The sequence below is a fragment of the Sinocyclocheilus grahami genome, unplaced genomic scaffold (genome assembly GCF_001515645.1).
Source record: "Sinocyclocheilus grahami isolate Dianchi unplaced genomic scaffold, SAMN03320097.WGS_v1.1 scaffold54.1, whole genome shotgun sequence".
NCBI classification, from domain to species: domain Eukaryota; kingdom Metazoa; phylum Chordata; class Actinopteri; order Cypriniformes; family Cyprinidae; genus Sinocyclocheilus; species Sinocyclocheilus grahami.
The window spans coordinates 2,153,493-2,167,473 of NW_015505233.1; positions in this window are offsets into that span (position 1 = coordinate 2,153,493).

Genomic DNA, 13,981 nt, shown 5'->3' on the forward strand with positions numbered 1-13,981 from the left:
GCGCGCTCGACATTTAAACAGCGGCAGCGATGAGGCTCCATTCGGTTCAGGTGTGCCCCATCACACGCCACCAGTCCTGGCACGAGCCGCAGGGTTTAATTTGGATTTGTCTGTGCATGTTTCTTTTACTCTCATAGATTTTGTTACCATTGCCATGCATTATAAGACTGATAGACTGCAACGGTTTGTGTTAAAAATCATCATATGTGTTCTACTGAAGAAACAAAGTCACCTACATCTTGGATGCCCTGGGGGTAAGCAGATAAACATCACATTTTCATTTTTGGGTGAACTATCCTTTTAACATGATTTACCTGTATGTATATGTAGAAGTATTGTGTTAATAAATAAATAATTACTATAATAATGCATGCAATACCTTGATTGGATAAAAGTGTCAGCAGATGTGTAAATGTAAATTACATTTCCTGTCACAGAGATTTAAATGCACTACTAGAGGCACCAAACGGTATTGCAGTCTTAGTTTGATCAGCCTGACAAAACATTTACATTTATTTGACAGAGAATTTAATCCAAAGCGACTTCATTTTTATCACTAATTGTCTTCCCTGAGAATCAAACCCACATCCTTGGCATTCTCTCCCAATTCATGAAATATAACGAATGCCGTGAGGTTGGAGCAGTTTGTTCAAAGAGTGGCAGATGGGGGAGGGTTTGAAACTTGTTTGACAACAGACGTTATTTTTGTAATTCTGTTTGGTGCCGCTAGTGGTGCAGAAACAACACGCTTCTTCTTTAACAGCATTAAACACATTTAATTAATCTCCAAAGTTAAGCAACTGGTCCTTGCAAAGGATCCTCTGTTCGTCAAGAAGCCGCTGATGAGGATGAAGGGAAAAAGTAAACAGAAGAGGTTTCCAGAAGAAGTGGCAGCATATGTGAGAGGATGTCTGAAGACAGATAATGAATGAGAGTGGAGATGCTTCCTGTCCTCTCGTTTGGGTTTAGGCTGTGTGGAAATTCATTAGGAATGCAGTCACACTCTCAAGTGAATGACCATATCAGCTTACCAAATGCAAATACCACAAAATCTGCAGAGAAGGGAAAGGATTATGTGGTTGGTCTATTAACCTCCCAAAGAGATAACTGACATCTTATCTCCCCAAAATGGCAGGAAGAGCTTGACTACCATCAACCTGAGTTTGACACACACTTTTCACAATAATTAATAGGATCAGATGAAATTTTAAATAGGCCTCTGGGTTTCTATTATGGGTCCCTAGGGCTGAGAGAAACGCATGACGTGTTTGCTGTTGTAGAAGGATGGAGTGCTCTCTCCCTCTCTCTGTCCTCGCTGAGGAATATCTGTGTCAAAACCACCAGTCGGATGAAAAAAGTTGAATGCCTTTTCACACACTCTCTATTGTACGGACTTATGTGAGGGCAAGGTCAAAGGGGGTATGATGTCATAGTAACCCAGAGGACATTTCAGTTGTCATAGCAATGGCCAACTGACACCAATCGATGAGAGCAGGGCTGGGTAGCTTGGGCCTCAGGGTCAGAAATAGAGATGGACAATGCTGAAACACTATCTTGGAATTGTCTTCATGCAGTTGCAGTATTAGCTATTCGCATGGACGTTTGAACAGTTTCCATTCTGTGGGCAGACTTCTGTAATTTTCTGTAATATTGTGAGTTAATAAGCAAAATAAATTAAAAGTTCTGTTGCACTGATTAAGGGTGATGTTTTATTTAAGGTTTGCAAGGTTTTAGGTATGAAAATGTTTATTTCCAGTGGACAGAAGGAACTTTAAATGTGTTGTGTATTCCTAACGTAAATACATTTTTTTTGTTGCTATAATATTTCTGTCATAAAATGGTTGTTAAATATCAAAGCTTGAGTCTTTTTTTTATCTTTTGAATTATATATGGTTTGTCATTTGAATAATTATAATATATAATTATTATGAATAATTGCCATACTATAATTAATTGTTTATCATTGTTATTCTTCATTAATTGTTAATTCAATCTTTATTAATAATAAATATGAATTAATTATCAATATTTTAATTTAATAAAATAGTAATGCAAATACATTATTGACTATTATTAAGTTTTTAGGTTTAATTATATTTGCATTATATTATATTTAATAATAATATTTTAAATTATATGTAATATTTATTGACTATAATTAGTATATATTATGTTTAATTTAATATTATTTGTTTAATAATTCGACTTTTATAATAGTTTTAATAATTATCATAATATAATTATATTTTTTCTTCTCCACTAATAATTTTAATTTGTAATACAAGTAATATTAATTCAGTATTATGAATAACATAAATACATTATTGACTATTAATATTTTTTTAGATTAAATTATATTTTGTATTATATCAAATACATTATTGACTATTATTAAGTTTTTAGGTTTAATTATATTTGCATTATATTATATTTAATAATAATATTTTAAATTATATGTAATATTTATTGACTATAATTAGTATATATTATGTTTAATTTAATATTATTTGTTTAATAATTCGACTTTTATAATAGTTTTAATAATTATCATAATATAATTATATTTTTTCTTCTCCACTAATAATTTTAATTTGTAATACAAGTAATATTAATTCAGTATTATGAATAACATAAATACATTATTGACTATTAATATTTTTTTAGATTAAATTATGTTTTGTATTATATTAGTTATATGTAATAATTGTATTTTAAATTAGATGTAATAATTATTGACTAGTTAGTAGTTATTATATTTAATAATTAAAATTAATGTAATATTCTTTATATTTAATAATTATATTTCATAATAAATTTAATAATAATTATTCTAATATAATTAATTCAAAGTTTTCTTCTAGACTCATAATTTTAATTTGTATTAATAATATAAATTATTTTTTATTCATTATATAAATACATTATTGACTATTATTAATAATTATTATAGTCTATTAATATTGCACATGTAAACTGTAAACATCCTGACTTAAATTGGCTTATTACAATTATTTTACAACATAAACATGTTGCTGCCTCTGTTTTATATAAATGTAATAAGTCACGACAGACCATGCATTACAGTGATTTTACCACGGTAGTATTTTAAGGACAAAATTGGCCACAGCTGAAAGGCTGAGGCATCACTATCATTCCCTTAAAAAGTATGGTTGGAAATGTTCTTTTCATAGTACAATAAAAAAGTCTGTGTGTATTCTAAACCCCACGGGACTGCCCGTGTAAATGACTGTCCCTTGCCGAAAATATAGAGCATCTATCTGTCTTGTATGAGAGATGACAAGTCACCCTTTTATCCACTTAATCAATGGGCTTGACCTTTGTAGCTTGCACCATGCTGAGTGATTAAAACCGAGCCTCAATGTGAATGTGGCACAGGAGCGGAAACCCGCTGGACAAGATGGAGCGCCTTCTGTTGCGGTTAGTGACTATTGTCATTGAAAATGCATCAACAACATAAACTTCAGTGAACTCTGCCAACCGATTACCTTTTGCTCATCATTTGTATCATCATATCGTGTGAGATTTTTCACCACTCATGAAGAGGATAACCAATCATAAGAGGTCAATTACATACAGAAATAGAAGCAAAAACTTTGTTTTTCTAAGGGCCAGAGAAAATGGAGGTAGAGAATGATTTAATAAAGCTATATTTTGACTTCACCCCTTTAAGTTTAATATGGTTTATTTTGTTTTTAAAATCTGGCTATAAAGGAAAGGAAGCAGAAAAAGAGAAGTGAGCAGGGAGATTAAAGCCGCAGTCTGATATGTCTACTCAAGCCGGAATTCACTCATCACTCCTGCTAAACCTTAAGATAATCCTGAAGTGGCTTTTCCTGGCCTACGTCCAAAATGCTCTTAACAAATATGTCATAGGTGGATGAATGCTTGGGTAGGGGTGTCCTGAGGGTGACAGATTTATAATGGCCATGTTAAAAACCTCAATGTAAATCAATGCAAATGCTTTCAAGCAGCAAGTTTGACATTTATGCAAAACAAAACCAAGCGTGATATGAAGGAAAGGACAAGCTGGGAATGACTGAAGTTTGTGAGAGGATTTCGTATAGGTGAAAAAAAAACCCTACTTGAGCTATTTCATGAAACATTTTAATACAGCTCTTTTAACACAGCCTGTATGGAGGAGGTAAATACGAAGAAGTTTACAGAACACAAAAACACACAAATTTCGAGGCAAAGAGCCTGAAAGGAAACTTTGAAAAGAGTGTTATCATGAACACAAAAGCACTGTCTGATAACACCCTCATAGGATGTTGTGTGTCAAAGGGTCACTTTAAACTTGTCTGTTGCCAAATCTGGGTCAAACACTCGAGGTACGGTTTCAGTGCAAATGGCTCTTCCAGTGTGGATTGTCGAGGATTTTACTTCATCCTGTGCTGTAAAATATCTAGTTTCTCATGTGAATGGGCATGTAGGGCTAAACACCAGATTGTGTGTTCTTGCTGTGCTACCTTGAGGCCCATATATATGTTTCACATTCTACGAAGAATGACAGCGGGCGAAGAACTGCTACAGCTGAAATGGTTCTTTATAGCTCAGGTGTGGTAGTTTTGGTGTTCATATGAACATTTTAAAACCTGTTGAATGGAAACATATACTGTTTTATGATGTCCTTGTTTCAGATATGTCCAAATATTAGTGTACGATAAAGTATGACCCTTCATTATGTCCTTAGAACGTGATTATTTAACTGACCCCACACTGAACGAGGCAGAATAAAGCGTTCTTTTCTTTTTCGCATGCAGATATCGAAGTACTCTAGAATTATGCAAATGTGTGAGAATGTCATGTGACTCAACCCACTCAGCACAAAGAGAGCCCCTAATTACATTAGTTTAAATGAAGGCTGCCGACCGCTTGAGGTGCGCGGCGGTGACAGAGAGCCACAGACAATGTGTGTTAATGTCGTGACACTGTGTCTCGACAGGTTAACGGCACCCATCTGTGGCCGGTGCAGACACATCTAATTTGTCGGCCGAGTCGAAATTTTTTAGTCGCTTTACACCCATTTAGCGGCAGTTGCTGTCAGCCCTCTAGAGAGGAAATTCAGAACTTTTCACAGGCTTGTGGTCCTGAAGTGCAGCTTAAAAGCCTGTAATTAAGGACTGCTGTGTGCAAATGACAAACCCCAGTTATGACATGCAGGCAGAACAAGAAAGGGGCTTTATGACACTCGGGAGACAGGTACTGGTCGAGGTTTTGCAGGGTTGGCCTTAAATGAGTGGCGTTATTATCTCCGGTGATTCCCCAGGAAAGTACAAACACCGTCTTCCAGGCCTGTATGGGTATAATTTGAAGATACAACATCTTGTGTACCAGAAATCTGCTTTTCAGGAAACGTTGATGATTGTCAGTTAAAGGCTAATATGAAGTTTAATGAACTCCGAAGAGAAATTTAGATGAGGGAACTTCTGTTTTGGATCATATTTGCATCGAATTACGCATAATGTGTTTGCAACTGTTCCTTGGAATATGGTTTGTCAAATCCGTCTAGGTTGAAATATATTGTGCTGGTTTTCCATGATCCTTTTTACATAAACAGCCGCTGTGGAGCACTGAGGTTTGGTTACACCACACAAGTATTGGGAGGTAACTAGCTAAAAGTTTTTTTAGTAGTTTGACAATATTTATTTTGTTTATTTATATTTTATAGAAATGAGCTAATTGTTCCTAAATCACAACATGACTTAATGTCAGTTTGTTATTGTTTTTCTGTAGTATCATTAGGGAATGATAATTTTTTTTTTTAAAGAATATGCAAGTATGCATTAAACTGATCAAAAGTGACAGTTAAGTCTTCGATACAAAACACTAATAAATGTTGTTGTTTCTATTCATACGTCCTGGAAAAAGATGCATCAGTTTCCATAAAAATGTTAGGCAGAATTTAAACATTAATAATAAGAAGAAATGTTTCCCGAGCACCCAATCAGCATATTAGAATGATTTCTGAAAGCTCGTGTGACATGGAATACTGGAGGCAATGGCTGCGGAATATTCAGTTTCGTCATCACAGGAATACATTAAATTTGAAAATATATTACAATAGAAAACAGTTACTTTAAATTGTAAAACATATTTCACAATATTACTGTTTTTTTGTGTAATTTTTGATAAATGCAGTCTTGGTGAGCATAAGAGACTTCTTTCAAAAACATAAAAAATTGTACACATCCCAAACTTTTAAAAGGTATATTTGCAAAATCATTTTCATAATGATTCATTCGTGCTCAGAAAAGTCCCTGTGGCAAATGAGAGAAGTTTACAGGACAGTTCATTTGGTGCCACTTGGGGAAGCAGAAATTACACAATTTTCCTCTGAAAGTACACCATTTACCTCTTTAATATTATTATGAATGTGTATTAATGAATTATGAATATGAATGAGTGTTTGTTGCTTGGCAAGATGCTGTTTTAGCATAGCTTCTCCAACACTGCATCACACCAGAACTCTCAGATCTTTGAAGCCTCCTAGATATTTAAATACCCCAGGCTAATTATTGTGATCTGACCCTTTAAAGTTAGCCTTTTTATTCCATTAATAATAAAACAGACAACATAGTAGGACAAACAGTCTGCAGCTCTCCTCACACCTCATAGCTTACACCTGTGACCACAAGAAGAAACTTGTTTGCAGAACATTTCTCCTGGCCAAGTGCCAAGGACTCAAGGGGAGAGAAGATTGTAGCTTGAGTAAAGACGTAGAGGAGAAAAAAAAATCTGTAAGACACTAGGGCTAATCCACTTATTAAAAGCATCAACTGCTAGCATGCAACCCGGAGTCTGATATTAATACCTAATCAGGAGTTAATTAAAGGAGAGTTAGTTAATGAATAATCATCTGAGATCAGACTGTGATGTGGTGGAGAATAAGGGCATTCTTAGGGGAGTTTGACAGATCTTGTGCCTCTGCTGTGTCCACGGTTGAAGGTCGTCCTGAGAGCGAGAGATGCAGATGGAGCCGCTTGCAGAGATGAAGTGATTCTAGAGTAGCTAGAGAAGTTTAAATGCTTGGGAATGTGTTCAGTATCTCCATGTGAAAATGACTTTGAAAACCTGGCAAACAAGTCTCTGCAATTTGAAAAGTGAACCTTGCTTTAAGGCAAACGCAAATTTGAACACAAATGTTTGTTAACTGTGAAGGGGATTATCGGTTCAGATAATCAGAGGAGAGTATGAGTTAAGGTGAAGGCTTATAAAACAGCATGAATTTGTTTCCAATTTTGTCACTGAATACACAATTCAAGAGCTGTTAATAAAGTATTTTCCATTTTTTTGTAGGCAGCAGACTTCAAGATTTGTCCTAAAAACTGGAAATATTTTGTTGTAAACATATTTATTTATTTGCATTCATTCATTCCAGCTTTTAGGACAAGCTTTTATTCTGGTAGATTATATACATGGTGTTAAAATGTTTTGGAATGATTGTTTGGAATGACTGCTACTGCACAGTCTGAATTTACAATAATATGTAATCCAATCTCTGTGGAGTGTTTCCAGTAAAGTTTAAGCATGTGTGAGACTTCCCTCCTTCTCGCTGGTGGAGCTGAGAAGGATGGCTAACAGCCGGCCCTTTCCTCCCCCTTGTGGTCTAACACTCTTTCATGACAGCTCGTGTGTCCAGTCCCTATCCAAGGTTCTAATATGAATGTAAGGCAGTGAAAACTGGTGATAGTGTGCTTCTGCTGATTAACACTATTCTAAAATGGATGCATTAATGCACATTTTTGTAGCATGATTTAAATTGTTCATAATGTGAACTCATAAATGAGGGTGATAAATGCAATAACATACAAAAGGTAACAAGTATAATAAAAGTGAAGAATAAAATGAAGACTTAGAAGGCCACATTTTTTATATGGGGCTAGTTGTCACACTTTTTACTCAAGTGACGTTTTCTCTAGGAAAGTGTGTTTATTTTTGACCAGTTTCTGCATATAGGCACAAACTTAAAATCCATAGCTACAAAGGCTTAACATTTCCACTGTTATTGCCCAGGAATAAAAGGAGCAGTTTTTTTAAAAACACATGTTGATCAAATAGTGGGGCATGTTGTCACAATAGAAAACTGCCATTAAACTGTTCATTATAGACTTTTCAGCTACACAGTTTTGGAACTTAATTAAAGCAATTCATGAAAAGAACAAAATATTGTAGCTAATAAATTGTATAAATGTATATTGTTTTAACTTGCTCTGAAATCTACCTTTATTCCATATGTTGGTGACCCTCCTGTATACATACTGTTTTAAAAATGTTATATTCGAATGTTAATTTGGTAAAAATTTTATATTTGAATGTTAATTTAAATTGTAGCCTGTACAAAAAATAATAATTTAGAGGTTTTAAACTTGGTGTTTACAAGCAACATACAAAACTAGAGGAAACATACATTTGTATATTAGGACTTAAAGGGATAATTCAGTCCAAAAGGAAAGTTCTGTCATGATTTAGTGAACCTCATGTCGTTCCAAAATGATATGACTTTTTTTTCTTATCTGGATCATAAAAGAGGATATTTTGTTATTAGGATGTATTTTAAGTGTCTCATTTTTTGTTCATACAGTAGAAGTCGCTGATGACCAAAACTGTTTGGTTACCAACATTCTTCAAAATATATTCTATTGTGATATTTAAATATCACAATAGAAATATATTTTGTTGTGTGATATGGGTGAAATAGCCCTTTAAAACCTTATAGTTACAGACTTGTGTGACAACTAGCCCCAGTCATTCTATATATTACATATATGCCTGCCTGCCTGCCTGCCTGCCTGCCTGCCTGCCTGCCTGCCTGCCTGCCTGCCTGCCTGCCTGCCTGCCTGCCTGCCTGCCTGCCTGCCTGCCTGCCTGCCTGCCTGCCTGCCTGCCTGCCTGCCTGCCTGCCTGCCTGCCTGCCTGCCTGCCTGCCTGCCTGCCTGCCTGCCTCTGTAGTCTCCATTGCTTCTCAATGTAATCTCATTCTGTCTGCGCAAAGAATCTAAACTTTACAGAGATCTTTCTTTTTCCCATGGACATTGATAAGGTATGCGGTTTGTCTATTAACAGAAGCAACTGCAGTCTTGTTAACTAGCATACGTGGAAGTGAAGCTCTTCAGGAAAAGTGAAGATGTGTGATTGGATTCAGAGAGGAGCCGGGTAACATGTTTTTGAAGCTTTTCAGATACCATATGTGTGTGAGTGTGCAGAGCCAGAGAGGAATAGAGTCACTCATCCACACAGATGTCTGGAATCTCCAGATGTCGAATGACACTCAAATGCTGTAATCACACATTGCTGTGCTTGAACCCCTCAATACTGAAAATAAGACCTGTCAGAAAACAGAGCGTGTACAATAAAAGACAAAATGACTGAAACACGGTAACTGGCTTCTCGCTGTTAGCAAACACAAATTGTGTAGTTTACGCCACAGAATTTGGCTTTAATGGTGCATAGCCTGAAACCTAAAATTCCCTTAATTTAGAAAATGGAAATGTACACTTCTAAACATGGAGTTTACTAATATAATGCAGTTAAAGGGTTAATTCACCCCAAAATGACAATTCTTTCATTGTTTATGAGGGTGAGTAAATGTTGACAGAATTGTCATTTTTGGGTGAACTATCCCTTTAAGAATGTAACATAAGAATTTAAAATGCAGAGCATATTATTTCGTTCCTTCCTATTTTTCCATCCAAACTTGCATTCATTTATACTGACTATTCCACCAATTGTGTTAATGTGCCAGTTGTCAATTTTAGTAGAGAATTATTTAAACATGACAGTGCAAATGTTTCAGAAAGTTCAATTTTTCCTAATAGCGACTCGCAAATAGCAGACAGAATAATTCCGAACCCTCCCATCTCCAAATAAAAGAGAAGGGACATAAATAATTCATTTTACTGAATGGCAGGTTAAGTGAGGCTGCGATAGTGTCCTGACAGTAATGATAACTTTAATTTCCTTTTTCTGATGCTGATATTTGTGTCAAGAAATTAAATTCCATAAGCTCCCAGGGCCTGGAAATCATTAGAGCATTTAAGCCAGAGACATTCCGTGCTTTAAATATGTGGATGAATTCCCAAAGACAGAGGGGATCCAATACCTGAATAATACAGAGAAAATCGATAAGCACTTATTTAATATTTGACCAGTTCAGTGTGGGGCTACATTTATTTATTATGTAATAAATTCATCAATATGATAGCAGTGTTTAAATGAATAGAGTGGATAGTTGTCACCTGATCTCCCAGTGCTTTTCCATGACAGGAAATCACTTTAATCAAGAGGTTTGTTTTTGGACTGTGAGTTCCCTCAGGAATTTCTAAAGATTGAAAAGCTAGTTTTAATTGTAAAACTATTGCACAATATTGCTGATGTATTGTATTTTTTTTGTACAGAAATCCATAACCAGCATTGTGAAAACCCATTTGAAATTCGAGAGACGAATCACCCTTCCAGGTTGGCCTACAAATTGACGTCACGACTGAACAGATCTGCGAAGCTGGTGAGCATTTGTAGTCTTTCTACACCATTAATTAATCAATGAACAAATCAGATACTTGCCTATTCTCCTTTCCTCTGAGCTTGTGACTTCTTTCATGCTATAACATGAGTGTCAGCACATGAAGGATTTTGTGCGAGTTGGCCTAAACGAAAGATCTGCAGGCCTCAAATAAATGAGTGGAAAGACTGCGGCTCTGAAATATGGAATCAGGGATGGCTTTCAAACAATAAAGAGAATAAATAAAGGGACCTTTCACCCAAAGGAAAATGTCCCGCTTAATATTCATTAACACGGAGCAATAGGGAGTCAGCAAGAAATGTTCTCTGACATTGATACAGCCGTGAAATATTCAAGAGATGATGTTCTCCAGTCTCAGGGGGCATGTGAGAGACAGTTTGTCTTTTGTATCTGAAGTTTTATGAAGAATGTTCCTCCTTCCTCTTGATCATTGGAAAGGCCATGGGAAAGACCTGCCCGTGATTTGCCCTCTGCCATTAGACGTGTTCAGTGCCATCCTTCTCAACTGACGAGAACCGTTGCTTTATATATAATCTGTGGTTTGAACGATATTGTGCGTATTCAGATCTCAGTGCATCACACAGTATCACCGCCACATTATTCATGCAAATTAAAATGAGTCTCATGAGATGTCCATTTTTCTATTCTAAAGGCCAATTAAGCGAGACACTGTTCCTCAGTCTTTTCTGGTGTTAAAGACCGTTCTTCTCAGCAGAAAGAAGGATTTTATTGAAGTTAGCCGGTATAGCTAGCTCTGTCGTGTGAACAAGGTGAACATCTTGTCATATTTAGACAGACTGATAGGCCTTTTGGCACTGTTTTTATCAGTGGAGAAAAAACATACAAAGTAACTGGTCGATTTTTCTCTGAAACGTGATATTAACCCTCTGGGGTCGACAAACGCGCCGGCACGTTTTGTGGCATTTTTTTCAGATAAACCCTAAAGGAACATAAATTACTCAGTCATTTTTGATCGTACAGATAAGAGCAATACATCAATCGAATCTGTAAATGATCTACTTTTATTTGTATACACTCATAATAACAACAAATCTTTGGTTTTTTTGTAAAATAAAGAAAGCAAACAGGGTGCTCTGTCTGCCGCCTCGGTCTCCGTGATCTTCATTTTTAAAACGCATCACTAAAATGAACTGAAACTGAAATATTGCAGTTTTTCAGTATTACAGCACTATTGCTTAATGTCTGCCATGGTCACAAAAAGCAGACGCTATGTCAGTGGTATGTATTAATCACTTATATTTTCCATTGGATAACCTTTTAAAAATCGTCAAATAGGCTTTGATTTTATTTGATTAATTTCATTGTGAATGTAGGAGTATTTCATTATTAATTAAACAGAGGAAATGACTGTTGAACATCAGGAAACTCACCACGTCACCTCCTCTGACCATGATGCTCTTGATGGCTGGATGTGCCTTTGGCCACAAAACCACAAATGATAAGCTTGCAGAGAGTACTGCATTATCGCCTCCTGTTATAGACCACCGGTGAACACATTATGCAAAGCACAGATACCACGTTCTTGAGCGATTAACTGCAACTCAGCAACCCTTTCAGCAAGTTCCAAAACACAAGGGAAGAGGAACACAGAGGCAGTTTATTTGGTGGTTTTTGTTGTGCTTCTTGTCTTTAAAAGGCTTTCCTGCTAATTCTGATAATGGCTCTTAAATAGGCCCCTCGATCAGCCCCACACCAGGAACTGAGCACAACCTTTCTTTGTGGTTGTTTGTGACGAGCCGCATTTCATTCCAGTTTATTTAGCATTTTTATTATCTAACTGACACTTGCAGATAAAGCATTTGTTGTGCGTTTTGCCGTGATCATCAGATGCATTGAAAACCTGACAAACCTAAAGGTTGCTCACCTTTTAACAAAGCTACACCTGCTTAAAACCACCAAGAGGACGTTAAACACCAGTACTGCTTGTGTGATATTGATCACGCGGAGTAAAACTCTGACAGACCTGGCCACAAAGATAAGAGTGGGAGGTGGAACAAAAACAACTGTTATGTCAGAGATCCATACGTTATGGCAGTAAGGGACTGGCAGTTAACCAAAATGAGTGGCAATATTTTTTTGAAAAAAGGATTTTATTGATGCCCCATTTAGCTGTCATAAAAGACAATGTTTCGAATAAAGCAGCCCATTCTTAACTGTGTCTGGCCAGTGCCGTTTAATGGCAGCAAAGGGCACCGATCTTAAAAATGAATATCTTGCTTGAGGTCATAGATGAGTCAGGCTTTCCTGTGATTATCTGAATGAACATTTGACAGTCGATCTGTGTCTTTAGACACCGATCAATAAAAACCCTGCATGTTAAGGGATGCCCAGAGAACAGCTGGAGGGAATTCCTAGCTGCTCCTGTTCTTTCTCCAAGAAAATAACTTCATCTTCCACTTTATTTTAACAGTGACATGTAGGGTTAAAATATCTGTCTTGATCATAAGTGTCCATTAAAACTGATATATATATGAATGTGTGTGTGTGAGAAAGATTTTATAAGATTTTATGCTCATTAAGGCTGCATGTGTTTGATCAAAAATAGTAATGTTGTGAAATATTATTACAATTTAAAATAACAGATTTCTATTTCAATATACATTAAAATATAATTTATTCCTTTGGTGGCAAAGCTGAATTTTCATCAGCCATTACTAGACTTCAGTGTCACATGATCCTTCAGAAATCATTCTAATATGCTGATTTATTATCAGTGTCGGAAACAGTTGTGCTGCTTTATATGTATGTATGCAGTGCTGGGTAGTAACCGATTGCATGTAATCTGGATTACGTAATCAGATTCCAAAAATTAAGTACTTGTAACTGAATTATATTGCATTTCAATTATTTACATTTTTATTGATTAGCCTACATGATTTCATACTATTCACATGTTCACATGACATACAGGTAAACAGGTATAATATTTCATTTTTTAAAATTATTTTTTGATTGTTGTAATTTTAAATATATTTTTAAATTTTACCTTTTATGATTTAAGTAATTATTAGCATTTCATTAAAGTCACGAACCCCCTGCAGTTCCTTGGCGAGCCCCAGTTTGGAAAACTTTGACGTAATATAATTTTTAATGCACTCCATATTGTTAATAACAACAAATAGAATATATTTTCTTTCTTTTTGTATTTATATATCAATATGGTACAAGATTGTCCTGTTTAAATCAATGTGATAAACTAGTTAGGTCAAAAGTAATCTAAACGTAGTCTGATTATTTTACCTGAAAGTGTAATGTAAAGGATTACGTAACAACTACAATTTTTTTATGTAATATGGAATCAGTGAATTTGCAGAGTAATCTACCCAGTACAGCATTTATTTTAAATAGTAAAAGGTTGGGGTCAGTAGGTTTTTTTTTTTAACCAAACTTTACCAAACTTTGCTATTGGTTTTATTGCAA